This window comes from Hetaerina americana, unplaced genomic scaffold (genome assembly GCF_022747635.1).
Source record: "Hetaerina americana unplaced genomic scaffold, ioHetAmer1.1.p SCAF_22, whole genome shotgun sequence".
In the NCBI taxonomy this organism is placed as follows: Eukaryota; Metazoa; Arthropoda; class Insecta; order Odonata; family Calopterygidae; genus Hetaerina; species Hetaerina americana.
The window spans coordinates 4,074,502-4,088,302 of record NW_027286786.1 but is presented as its reverse complement, the minus strand read 5'-3'; the positions used below and the strand labels follow the sequence as shown (position 1 = coordinate 4,088,302).

At 48.1% G+C, this 13,801-nt stretch overlaps 1 protein-coding gene across 15 annotated transcripts in view; it reads left to right on the top strand.

Moving 5' to 3' along the window:
- CaMKII (Calcium/calmodulin-dependent protein kinase II) overlaps nt 1–13,801 on the top strand; it is a 329,599-nt gene that overhangs the window by 219,410 nt on the left and 96,388 nt on the right. The gene's annotated exons all lie outside the window — the stretch shown is intronic.

The following is a 13,801-nucleotide window of genomic DNA, read 5'->3' as shown; positions in this document are numbered from 1 at the left end:
CGCAACGTCTGTTCTTCGGTGAGGCGGCTGCAAAGGCGTCTGACCCCAGAGGGGCGGCCATTCAGAGATGGTGTCACGTTAAAAACACTATTGAGGAAGGCAACGGGACACCCACTCAGTGGTTAATCTTGAGAATGTCACGATGGACATAGATATGGGAATTATGTCACGATTATTTGCTGGATGTACTGCAATGACTTTCATGTTTGTATTTAACTCAGTGTATATAATATGTCACACCAAATTTTTACTGAGGAAATAAGCGAACATGAACACGAGCCGCAATCATAGGTTGAGGGGCGCAGCAATGTTTTACTCACGATTAGTGATTGGAGCACGATTGTGCGCATATCAGCGTAAATGTATGGAAAGAGGAAAGCACCCATTATTTCGCGTTAGAATTAGTTTTTGTTACCATGGTGATCGAGACGAGATGTTTGTTTCTCTGAGTGCGACCCGCTGCTTTCACGGCCCGCTCAAGCCGACCTAATCCGTGGTTGATTCGGAGGAAGATACAATGGAGGCATTAGATGTCTCACTGCTAGGTAAGTCGAGTGGGCGTCCCATTATCCTCGCTGAAATATCAAAAATGCTTCTTGAGCACTGCTGTGGTCGCATACTCTTATTGCAGTATTCTTAAAATTTTAATCCATGGCCCTCAAATAATTGGATTTGGCGCTGCTGCCAATCTGCAAAAGTTATCTTGAGATGCGCAAATATACTAGTAACTAAGCCGTTACCTTATATTGGGAGGATTTTTTAAGAAAGTGCCTATGGAAAAGACAATGGAAAAAGTCTTAAATTAATTCTTGCGGTCATCTGATACTCTAATCAGCAAAATGAGGACTCCACTGGAGAAACGAATGTAGCCATGTCCAGCATGTGGCTGTTTTGTAAACCAGAATGGAAAGCTGAGCGACGTAATTGCTTGTGATTCAGGATCGGATTACTCTCTTAAAATATGTCTAGTGTGTTCGCAATATTTCTAGGTAATATTATTGTAAGAAATGGTTTCTACATTTGTCTTTTGATCTGATGAAATTCAAAACAATAGAATATTGAAAGATTGCAGTTTATTCCCTCCAGTTTGGCTCCAATATTTTTCTTTTCATTCGAGCGACCGTCGGATCGAGTAAAAACCTGAAAGTACAAACTTTTTTGAGTATTTTTTGTTGCCGACTGAATCAATATGAAGGAATTGGTAATTTTTTATTCAATTTAGTGACTATGAGAATTCCATCTCCTCCGTTTTTTTTTTACAATTTTCATATATTATTCTTATTTGGCGATATAATTTATCGATCCTCAGGATGATCGAGGGAATATCCTCATAATTATTGATATCAGTGTAAACCACTCCGTCGTCGGTAAATAAACCTGTTGTACTACTAGTGAGTCATGGCATTCCTTTCGTGAGAGGTGCACACATCGGAAGACTTTGCGTGCCATCCGTAAAGGGAATAGGTCTAATTGTGCGGGTTGTGGGAATGGGTGCCGAAAAGGTGAGAGAGAGAGGAGGGTTTGTTGAGGTCACATTTGGAATACGCGGCGGGAGTCTGCGATCCACGGGAGAAAGCTTTCATTAAGGTATTGGAAAGCGTCCCCAAAGACATTCGCTCGGTTTGTTGGAAATGGCTATAAGGAGAGAGTGGGGGTGGTATGCGACAATGGATTGCGTGGCGGGCCCCCTGGTTCGCGGGGAGTGGGGGGACGTGTGGTCTTTGAGAGGGGTTCGGGAGGCCCGAAATTTTGGGTGAACCCGAGGGAGCCCGGATGAAGGCAGTGTCCGTGTTGGCGAAACAGGAGAGAGAGGGAGACACCGTCGCGGGCGGAAGTGCGCCTCCCTCCCTCGCACGAATCGCAGAAAGAGATCCAAGCACCCGAAAGTGTTCGCTTTAAGGCAAAATGCTTGTTTTAGTCATGCACGCCTACTTTCTCACGTTGAATGGAGGCATTTATTTGTGCGTGCACAAGAGTGTTTGCGCACATGAGCAAACATCTTGGTATTTCGAGTGTATGTATGCGATGTGCGTGTATTGCAACTTACCGAATATTTGTTGTGCTCCTCGCCCCTATGTGACTACCTCTTTGTGGAGGCGTCCCATTCGTCTTACCAGTCCTTGGGACTATGAAGACGTTTTGTGTTCTTCTGCGTTGTCTCTTGGCGGCTTTATTTACTTCAGGGAAGTCTTCTTAGCACTTCCTTGGCTTCTTCCCTGGCGGAAGTGATGCAGGGGTGTCCAGGCTAGCGATGGGTCGTTTGTGACGATCCCACGGCCAGACCTGTGCCTCGGAAATTCTTCGGATAGCAGCAAAGCCCGACTCCGCTGCTTTTCTGAAGAAATCCTGCGCTGCCTTCGGAAGTAGAACGTCTAGCGGTTCCAAATTCCCGTCGCGGTGCATGCTTGAGGCGGGTTCGTAGCGACCCCGCCACAATATACACCGAAGTGCAGCAGTCTGCACTACCTGGACTCGAGCAAGACACGTCTTTGGCACTCCAGACCATACCGGTGATGCGTACGTAATTAATGGGAGCACGCACGCCCGGTACAGTCTTCTCTCAGTGTCCGCGCTTGGGACTCGCGGGTGAAGAATCGGCCGAAGTCGACTCAACGCCGCAAAGCCCTTGGCGCGGGCGCGCTCGCACTGGGAATTCCAGGTGAGCTTTCGATCCATCAGCACACCAAGATAAAGGACTTCAGACCCCCACGGAAGGACGACTCCATCCACCGACATTCGCTCGTTTGGTGGCGCTCCTCGGCCGGTTTGGAAGACGATGGCGTTCGTCTTCCCGGCATTGACTTCCATCCGCCATCGGCGATACCATTTAATTAGATCATCGATGGCCTCCTGAAGTCGCTCGGCAGCAAGGTTCTTCTGCCAAGAGCGGTAGAGTAGCGCCGCGTCGTCTGCATATAGTGACAGGATTCCATGACGCCCATGATCCCTAGGGATGTCATGAGTGTAGATATTAAACAGCATAGACCCAAGAACTGAGCCCTGAGGCACGCCGGTGTGTATCCGTTGAACCCCAGAGTCCGTCCTGAGCCAGCTGGTGACGAATGTCCTGTCCTGCAGGTAGGATCTGATTAGGCGCCAGATTCATGCCGGGAAGCGGAGTCGCTGTATCTTCAACAGAAGGGCTGGGTGCCAGACGCGGTCGAAAGCCTTCTTTATGTCAAAGAAAGCACCGGCTACCGCCATCTTCCTAATGAAGCGTCCGTGATGAAGTCTGTAGTCCTCGCTAGCAGATGGATTGTTGAGTGCCGTTCGCGGAAGCCGAACTGTTCCTCCGGAAGAATTTCTGCTGCCCGTATGAAGTCGCAAATCGGCCCCTGCAGTATTCTTTCGAATATCTTTCCAAAGCCGACCAGAAGGGAGGAGGGCCGGAAGTCTCCGGGACCCAACTCAGTCTTCTGTGACTTTGGAAGACAGACGATTCTTGCTCTCCTCCAGGTGGACGGGAAGAAGGAAATTCTGATGCAGCCGATAAATATGCTGGCCAGGTACGCCACCGCCGCCTTCGGAAGTTCCCGGATGACGGTATTAGAAATGCCGTCAATGCCGGGCGCTTTCCTTGGGTGAAGGTGACGCATAACCGCTGTGACGTCTTCTTTCTCGGTGACAGGCCGACCAAATTTTAAAATATACTCAATTCTCGCCCATTCATTTATTTGGTTTTTAACTGATACCCAGCAGACGCGTGCAAAACTTTGACGCACGACATAAGGATACATTCGCCATTCTTAAGATTCTTCTTTTTACCCCGAGCATTGCGCGTCGAAGCGGAGCAAGGGTCAAGGGAGGTCAGAGAGGACCACGCGACAATGATAAGCTCTGAGAGACGACGCTAGTTCCCACTGGCGTGAAACCTCGTAAACTCCTCGTGCACGTGAGGTCGGTATAAATACGCCCCTTCGGAAAAAACGAACATCTTGAACACGGCTCTACCATTTTTAGATTGGCCTTCAGTGGAACGCACCCCTCCGAAGGTTCACGACGTAAGTCTCCCACCTCCCGTCTCAATAGGTCAAAGCCATCTCCCTCAAGTCAATCGATACGCAGGAGGCGGCCGGGGGAGAGAGCGGGACTGCTCCTACCACCCCCACCCACCACCCCAAAGTGGGATCCTTTTTTCCTCGTTCGTCGGCGGTGGACCCTGGTGAGGAGTTAGTGAACGCGCTCGCCCGGAGCGGCGGGGTTCCCGTCAACACTCAATTCGATGGTGCAATCCGATGCGACCAAAAAACTCTTCCGTGAGCGTGTCCCGCCGCCTCGGAGTGCGTCAACCACGCCTTGGGTTGCAGCAGCCATCGGCGCGGCAGGGACGACACACGCCGCGGCGAAACGCCCCTCATACTGGAAATGAAGCGACTTCGACGGAAATGGAGATTTGAGAGAAATGTCCCTTTGACTCGCCCTGACCTTGACCACTTGAGCTATCGTGGACACGTAATTTACACTGAAATCTACAGGGGGTTTATGCGACCAAGTCCCCCTATTCTTTGGCCAGGAGAAGGCGTTAGAAGGCTGCTTCACCCACCAAAGTAGAATAGCTCGGTAGCTCAAGTGGTTAAGCAAGAGCATCGGCCACCGGCTAGTCGAAAGATTCATGGTTCGAGTCCCGGTCAAGGGAATATTTTTGCACTTGTGATTTGCTCGATTCCGCCTTCCCCACCTCCCCTGTCTTCGTATTTTATGTGTTCCCCTCCCTTTTCCTTGTATCTATGTGTACATACAAACATACACGCAGTCCGACAGGGACTGAGTGCTTCGCTGGCCTAACCTTTTATCGTCTGATGAAGGCGACGCTGTCGCCGAAACGTTAGTTGACCCCTTTTGTTTGAGAATTGCTGGTTATCTTTTATTTTTTAACGAAATAACGTGAGATATGATGGCTTCCCCGGTGGCTGTCCTTTGAAATGCTGGAATTCCGCGCGCCTCCTGGGGCCCACGACGCCTTCCGTGTTGAGGAGATGGGTGCGCCGGAGCTCCAAGATCGGGGTCGGCTCCCAGCCCGTCGGTGGTGCCACTGGGTGGTGCACGTGCTCGCAATAATTGCGAAAGAAGTAGTCGGACGATCGCAGACGCCTACCTACGCCCCCTTTATCCCGTGGGAGTGTCGCCTTTCTCTGAATCCGAAGAAATTCTGCGAAAACCTGAACTTGGAGATGAAGCGGATCGGCTGAAGTTAAAAGTCCCGGTAAACGTGCAGCGTCCTTCCCAGGGTTGACCGCGGTAGCATGGAGATACTTGAGCGTATTTTGTTGACCTTCGGCCCATCCTTTGATGGTGTCGATGACCTCTCGGTCGTGCGGGAGGCCGTCGGACTCGGAAGAGGCACCGTAGGACGTGACGCTCAGGGTGCAGACGGCGAGGAATGAGCATGGCTGGTCCTTCGGAGCGGAAGTGCCCTTGCGCGACAATAACTATCAAGCAAAACGTCTTAAGACCAGTCGGAGCAGGGACGCGTATCTCTTGGAGGGAATATAATAACCTCAGGCGCAGTCGGGCATTCGTGTCGGAGACTGGAAAGAGAAGTGGCGAGGGCGTCAGGCAAAGGAACGCGGTGACCTCGAAAGGAGGTGGAGTGTGGGAGGGAGCGCTTGGCCAGTGCTGACCAATAAGCAATCTACTGTTGTGCATTCAGGGTCAGGTCAGGAGGATGAAGGTCCTCGTCCAACATTATTTTGTGCTAAGCTTCTCAGAGTTAGAAGTTCATTTTTAGCACTTGTGTTCACATTTATTATTTTGTGCAATACGTATTATTATTATTTTAGTTAAGCTATAATTTAAGGTAGATTTGGAGGTGGTATTGTAAGTAAATACATACTATAATTGCAATTAGTATTCTCTATTGGTTAAGTAGGTTTCTTATGGACACGGCCTAGAACAATGCTCTCCTAAATAAAAACTCGACCTGACATCGTACACTACAGTAAGTTCATCTTCGTCTATATGTACTTCCTTCCTCCCTTCATCCCGTCTAACATCCCTATCCTATTTCTGCCCCTTCATCGTTGGCCCAACATTCTCCCTTCTGTCACAGTCTTCAACATCCCACTGCCGGTCAAAACCCCCTTCATCCATTTTTCCTGCATCCATAGGATTTCTCCCAACAAACTCCTCTCTTTGCCCACCATACCAAGTACTTCCTCATTTGTTCTCTTCTCTGTCCATTTCAACTTCTCTAATCTTCTACATCTACATCTACTTAATACCCCGCAAGCCGCCGCAAGGGCGTGTGGCGGGGGGTGTTAGGACACCACCCGTAATTTAGAAAGGAAAAAAAAACCGCATGCAAGAACCACAAAATCATATATCCACAAAAAAAAACATGCCATTCATTCATGCAAGAACACTTACACCCCACACACATGCAAACACTAAATCTACATCTTACATACACATGCACCTGAAAGTATACCTACAGCTTTGCAGTGTTTAACTTTGCTCCGACTTGTAAATTCAATGTTTTTAATATTTCTAAAGTTACTTCGGTTTCTTACTATTGTGATTTCTGATTGTTTGGGGAAAGAATGAGTATTTGTACCTATCTGTCCTGGAATCTATCTCCCTTAGTTTATCTTTGTGGTTCTTCTCCACACTCACATATTAAAAGCCTCCCATCTACTTCTATCCTCCTGCCTTAGTGACCACATTTCAGCGTCGTACATAGCTACGCTCCATATCAAAGTTTGAACGTGTCTTTTCTTAACATCCTTTCTCAACGTCCCTGTTGTCAACTCCTTCCTCCGTCGCCTAATGTCCTTAGTACGTTGGCCATTTTGGTCCAAAACACTTGCGGTAATCCACTCTTATCAAACGCCTTTTTGAAGGGGGTAGCGTACCTGTTCCACCTTCAAAGCAACAACAAAACAAACCAGCAAAAAACAACGTACCAATTCCACCTGCTCTAGTTTCCGCCTTTATATTTTAATGGTTATCTTAGCCTTCCTCTTTCTATAAAACCGCATAGCCTTTCGTTTGAGTTTCATTTTCTGTCATCCCATACCTATTACCCTGACTTTGCAATGCTGTTCAGTATTGTCTGCAACCCCTTGGCTGACCGACACACTAAAGCTTGATTATGCGTAATCCCAACTGGTTTTATGGTTCCTGCATCCAGTTCCTCCCATGCCTTTGGGTCAATTACCTCAGCGCTTGCGGTGAAGAGCACGGGGAGATGGGGGTATCCTATCTCCCCGTGTCTCTAGGACTGCCCGTCCCGGCCCTCCTGCCGCGCTCGCAACGGAGCGGGCGACGTGGAGGGTAAGAGCGCCGTGGTAATGCGGCGGAGGGGGAGGGGGATGGCAGTACATTAAACATAAAGGTATGAAGAAGCGTAATAAGCGTAGATGAAGCGAGTGATTGGATATTAATATTAGAAGTGAAAGCTGAACCAACGCACTTACTCATTGTTGAGGTCTGCATCCTACCAGGCAACCACAGGGAGGGAGAGGTCGACGGGATATTCGATCAGTTTGAGTAAATAATTGCGGGTGCTCCTGTAAGGAAGCATTTGAAAGTAATTGGGATTCCCTGTAAAAGAAAGCCCGAATGCGTCAAACAGTCCCACCTCGGATTGGTACGCTGTCACTTCTGGACGACTGACTTCGACTCACTCCTGGTCGACTATCCCCGGGTGGCGGGAGGCCGAGCAAATGTGAAAAATCGATCCATATTTATGGGACACAACCCAATTAAAATATATTTTACTAGAAAGATTATCTTCTTAAAATTAAATTAACTTATATTACTATAAATCTCACCGATAAATCTATTTTACGCCTGACATTTATTCGGGCATGTTGGCATTCTTCCGTGTAATTTTTAATGTTGCCTCTTCCGATGGAGGAAATTTCGCCAGCATACGTCATCAAATTTTAGTTCTCGGAAGCATAGTGTCTCCTGTGCTCTTTTTAAGAATGATGTGGGCATTCGATGGCGTCGAAGCAGTAAGGAGAAGTTGTCCTTACTCGGGATGTGCGTGTATTTCGTATGGTTTACCCGGAAGTGTGTCGTTTCCGTGAGGATATTATTGAATTTCCGAGTGAACCAAAATCTCTCCTGTCCTCACCCCGCAGGGCGGGAGAGGGGTCGCCATTTTCGGGTCAATGGGATGCAGCCGCGGGTGCTCCGCAGTCGGTGGGCCTCGGGGGAGGGGAGATGAGTTGATATGGGAGTCTTGAAGAAGCGTACTCTTATGCATGCAACTCACTCGAAACTCAAGCGGATGAGATGCAGGGCGCCGCATTTCTCTTTGAGCGGTATTCCCGGAAATATTTCGAAAAATACCGCAGAGCGTAGTCGAAACGTTAGAGGTAGAAATGCTAAACTAAATGGTAACGCAAGGCTTTCCATGATGGATTATTTTCGCTGTGAATGGAAGAACCTTTCTCCTCTTCTCTTGCAACCGGTTGAAGTATCCGAATCGTGTTTGGAAACAAAGGACACCCAGCGGGCGACTTCCCTCCCTGACGGTGGTTTGACGATCCCGATGGCGCGCGCCCCGCCGCCATCTCGTTCCGAATGCGTCCTCTGCCGGGGGAGGGGAGAGTAGACTTTGCGGCCTCACGGTGGCGCCGGGATTTGGCCTCGTTCGCGTGAATGATGTCTCACGTACCACACGACAGGATGTGATCTCTCATGCCCTGCCATCGTCCCATCCACCCCACCCCCATCGCGGTCCCAATGAGTTCTGTGACACAGCAGCCGCTAACATTCCGCGCTTTCTAGCCGATCCTCTGATTGTCGAGAGGGTGAACGTGCTTTCCGCCTCACACATACATACATATATTCTCAGTACGCGATGGAAAGTTCCTACTCTTTGATACAAATAATAATAAGAATATCGAACGAGGACTTCGCTCCAATTAATTTACGCAACGGATGTATATGTACATCGGTTCTAACTGAGATACATTCCGAGACAGAGGAAAAACAAAACAAATCGCATGTAATAATGCCGGAGAATTGACTTTTGTGTCCAGTCAATTTGCATTCATAAATTTGGCAAATCCCCATGGAACGTGATTTGCTCAACGAGCGCACTCGGCCGGTTGAGGCTCGAGAAACCACGTGGTCCATGCGCATCCATTCGACTCATCTCCCCGCGATCCATTCCCCACCGAGGTTCGGTCGCACTTTGGCTCCCACCGCAGACATAAATGATGCCAGAGTGGGCGCGATACCATGGCAGGTGATCCGTGTGGGGATCGGGTCCAACCATGACTGGTTCAAGCGCGTCCACGGCCGACGCAGCGGATGACGGTGCGGCTGGGCACGCGTGTCCGTTGTCACGGCGCCTCTGGATGAAGGGGGAAGAGGGAGGGAAAAGGGAGGGGCGCCGCGAACGTGGGCAACCCCTCGGTGCGCATCTGCGCTGCGGGGAGGCCCGTGTGTCGGCCTCCCAGGCGGCGGGCCGGCCTGCCGTGAGCAGTTGTCGGTCATCCACGCGTTGGTCACCCTCGGGGCGTTGGCCCTAGTTACTTGAGAGACCAAGGAGAAGGGACGTTTCTTGGCACGTGACTTGGCCGGGACCAACTATGATGGAGTGGGCAACGGTATATGGAGTCTCGATATTCCAATCGCCCCGCTGTGCTATCGCCTTGGGGGTTCGCTGGCCGTGTCGCCAAACATTCATCGCCTCGCCTTTAATTTTCCTAGGATTTCCAAATCATATTGCCAAAGTAGAAGGGACAAAAGGAGAAGAATTGCGTCAGGTGAAGAGGTTTTCGCAAGGACGAGGGAATTTATGACAGGGACGTTGAGTAAGGATGTTAAGAAAAGGCTCGTCAAAACTTTGATATGGAGCGTAGTTGTGTGCGGCGTGGTAACTTGAAGGAGGATGATAGGAGGCGTAGATTGGAGGCTTTTGAAATGTGGTTGCCATGGAGAAGGATGGAGGAGGTGATATGGACAGACAGGAAAACAAATGATGAAGTGGAGGAGGGGAAGGAGAGGGGATTGCAGGGGGAAATCATGAGGAGGCAAGCATGTAAAGCATATTGATTGGCATTGGGATGTTGAAGGACACTTTGATACAGAGGTGCTGAGCATGGTGGGCGAGGAGAGGTAATTGTTGGGGAAATGATAAGGAAGCAGAAAAAATCGATGCAAAGCGTATTGATTGGCAGTGGGATGTTCAAGACCGTGATAGAGAGGAGAATGTTAGGAAAACGAGGAATGGGCAGGAATAGAAGATAGGGATATTGGACGGAAGAAATGGAAGAAGGAAGTGTATGAGGAGATGAAGAGGGGTTTGTTGTCGTGCCCAACTTCAGGTTTTATTTTTGGTTTGGAGAGGCAACTAAATACATTGTTTAAAATTGTATAGGATGTGTCCGCGCTAAACTTATCTTTATAGATTGAATACCGAATAATAAGAATGATTCCACGGGTCGCAATGCATCAGACGCGTGCATTTTGGTATCAAATCAACCAGGCAATAGCAAGGGTTATGACGTTTGTTTATGGTCAGTATTCGACATAAAAAGTCATAAGTTTATTTTTTAAATGGCCGTGTGTGAACATGAGGAAACTTCTGGGTGCTGAGGAGAGGGGATGGGGACCTACCTCCCTTTGCTGTGGCGGAGATGCACCCTCGTCGGATCATCGGTAAATGTTGAACTCGATGGACTCATTAATTAAGGAATCGCATCGCACGTCGAGAATGCTCGGTTTCGGGAAGAAGGAATCGAGCTTCTTACGACCTTTTCAAGACTGACTACTTGAAATAATATTTCCTTAAGCCGTTAAGACTTTAAGGGAAACCCTTTACGGCTTAAATAAATATTGTTTAATGTAATCAGTCTTTCGATTTTTTCGATCATCAAATATTTTTTCGGTCGGTTTTTGGGAATTCGTATCGTGTAATCGACGCCAATTTTCCTAATAGTATTCGTGTGCACCGTCTCGAAATTCTCCGTTGAAGTTGAAACAGAACAGGTGACGTCATTTGCGTCGTGCTGTCCAATCCGATCGTAAATACATACGGTCCCTATTTCGGTCACGAGCGAATTCCTATCTTTGAGGATCGAATTCAATGGTTTCATCGGTTCGGCATCTGTTTGCCATAAACGAGGCCTTGTGTTCAATGTCTCGATATTCCGAAGTGGTCGGTGTTTTAGTTCCATCTTTGCACGTGACCGTGACCTTCCCCTCTCTCTCGGTTAGGGCACCCTGGCGCGCAGTGGATCTGTTCCCGGCGGCGAGAATGATGTGAAGCATGCCCTTGAACTGTTTTAGCCCTGCCTCCCCTTCCACCTCCAAATGTTTGATTGTGAATATCCTAAAAAGGAACTCCCCGAGCTGTAACCTTGGAGATCGCATCGGATGATTTGAACGAACATTCTCTCCCCCATTCCTCGTTCCGACGGGGGCACTGACCACCCCCGCCGCCCCCCGTCCTCCCTCCTCGGGAGGTTCGAAGGCCATCAGGGGCGAATGCACCCGTAATTTGCAACGATTCCCCTTTCCCCAGGCCATCGATAGAAATCATTGGAAGGAGAAGAGCACGGAGGGAAATGTGTTTCCCTCGCGAAGGGCTGCCACGGGTGTGAGGTGTTTGCGTTCGCGCCATGCGGAGACAATTGCCCACCGGCGTTGGGTGATCCCGACGCCGTTTGGAGCCCTCATCGAGAATGGGACTAAAGCATCATCGATGGGGCGATTGTCTTTCCGTGTGGGCTCGGTAATAGCTAGCGGAATTCCAATTTTGAATGCAATTTAAATGAATCGTTCCAGCCAGCACCATATTTCAACCTCTGCTTCACGGATTACCTTGGCTTCCCCTGGCGTTTTCCTGGAAGAGATTCACTTCACTGACGTGTTTGGTGATCGCGCTGCATTTTATTGATCCCGACCGTGGTTTCGTAGCCGAGGGCGAACACGGCAGTGAAAATATCGGAGGCAACCTCAAGATAGTGCGGCGGGGGGAGTGGGGGCTCAAGTTAAGGCACAACTGGGGGCGGGGGGGGGGTAGGAGGGGGGAAGCGATCTCTGGGACGAATGTTGAGCGTTCAGCGATTCTTAATATTGAAATAGGGTGTTGTTTGGCCATGCGCAGATCAATGTAGCGTGTAGTAGCCGTCGAGTTGGCCGTCCAGATGATTCTGTGCGAAGTACCTCCCGAACTCAATCTCTTGCTCTTCAAATCATTCGTCAAACGAGTCGCATGATAAACTTCCCATCTGGTTCGCACACACGCACACATCGCGATGTATTCTGAATGGCCCAGGGGCCTTGACCACCCGTCCGGAATTCTATTAATACAGGTGAATATGAATTTTATGACCCACAAAAGTGAAATATTTATAATACTTGTCTAAATATACCTTATTCCGAAGGTATGATGCCGGCGTCACAAGTAATGTCTAAACATAAAAAATATGTTTGCCAAACAGAGCAACGGTACGTATCAATAGTATGACTACTTAAAAATTCATATTCTGAAATGAGCTATAAAATATTCTTGGAAGACTAAATAATTTAATGTGAAAGATGGGGAAAGAAACTAGAGGTACTCCGTCACTTTATCTGGGACGTACAGAGAGCATCAAAGAAAAATTGTGTACAGAATACGTAAAATATTGATGAATGTTGGATCAATCACTATAGCATTCATTTTTGAGCAAGTCCACATCAAAAGCACCTGCCCCCAAATATTCAATTGATTCAATATTTAGGAATTATATTTAATTTCGTAGATTTCGTGCTGCTCACCAAATGCTTAGAGACATCAAATGAATGGTTATCCCCTGTCATTTAAAGCTGCTCACACCATGCCCAAGGACGGCCAGCTTGATAAATGTCATATCGGCAACATGAATGAGAAATGCCTAATAATTTTAATCTTAAATGATATTAATTTCAATGGTGCCATGAGGTATAGGGGAGATCAGACAAGGGGCGAAGAAAGCAACGGCATCCGTCCTTTGGGCCAAAACTCAGTTCGACCTGAAAATTGCATTTATTTCTCGAATAATCGTCCTCCTTTCAGTGCGTACTCAATATTGTGCACCCCTAGCCTTCAAAAGTTTATAAATTAAGCAAGCTGTCAATTAAGTTTCAGCTTTAAAAAAATAAAATTCACTGCATTGACAATGTCGTAACATTAATATTTTTACTTTTTATTCGATCGCCACTCCCCTCCCCCCTCTACGCTAAGATCCATTTCGGAGTCCTCTCTTGGGATTATCCTCTCAATCGCTCCTCGCACCACGCCCCCGCAACCACCATTGACTCCTTCGACTCCGCGAGCCACGTGCCCGCTTTGTCATCGCCCGTGCGCTGCAGTGCCCTGAAATGCGTCGTCGTGCCTCTGCCCACTAACCTCGTGGAAAGTCCATTTCAAATGCACACCAAAAGATTAATGATAGTAAAAAGAGTCTCCTCCTTTCGGATGCGAATATTATGCTTTGCGCGGAAATTTATGTTAGAGTGAGCGATTAACGCTCAATTTTATCTAATTGCGACGAAATTGTGATATATTTAATGTGCATCCCAACCCCAGCACGTATCACATCATTGTATGCATCATGGAAATTTTTATTAATCTAAATATTAAAATGGAAAGGTCTGCTTCGTTTCTCTGTAAACTATTGCTAACCGTGTCCTTGTCCTCGATAGGATGTACCTGAATTAGTTACTGTCGTGAAAATGCGTCCATGAATGCAGCAGAAGAATGTATTGGTATTGCAGTAGAAATGCCTGAAGTGGACCGGTTGTGTTGATGAGGGATGTTAAGGATTGAGCAGAATTAAGATTAGCGCCATCATGTATTTGTGGCATGAAAAAG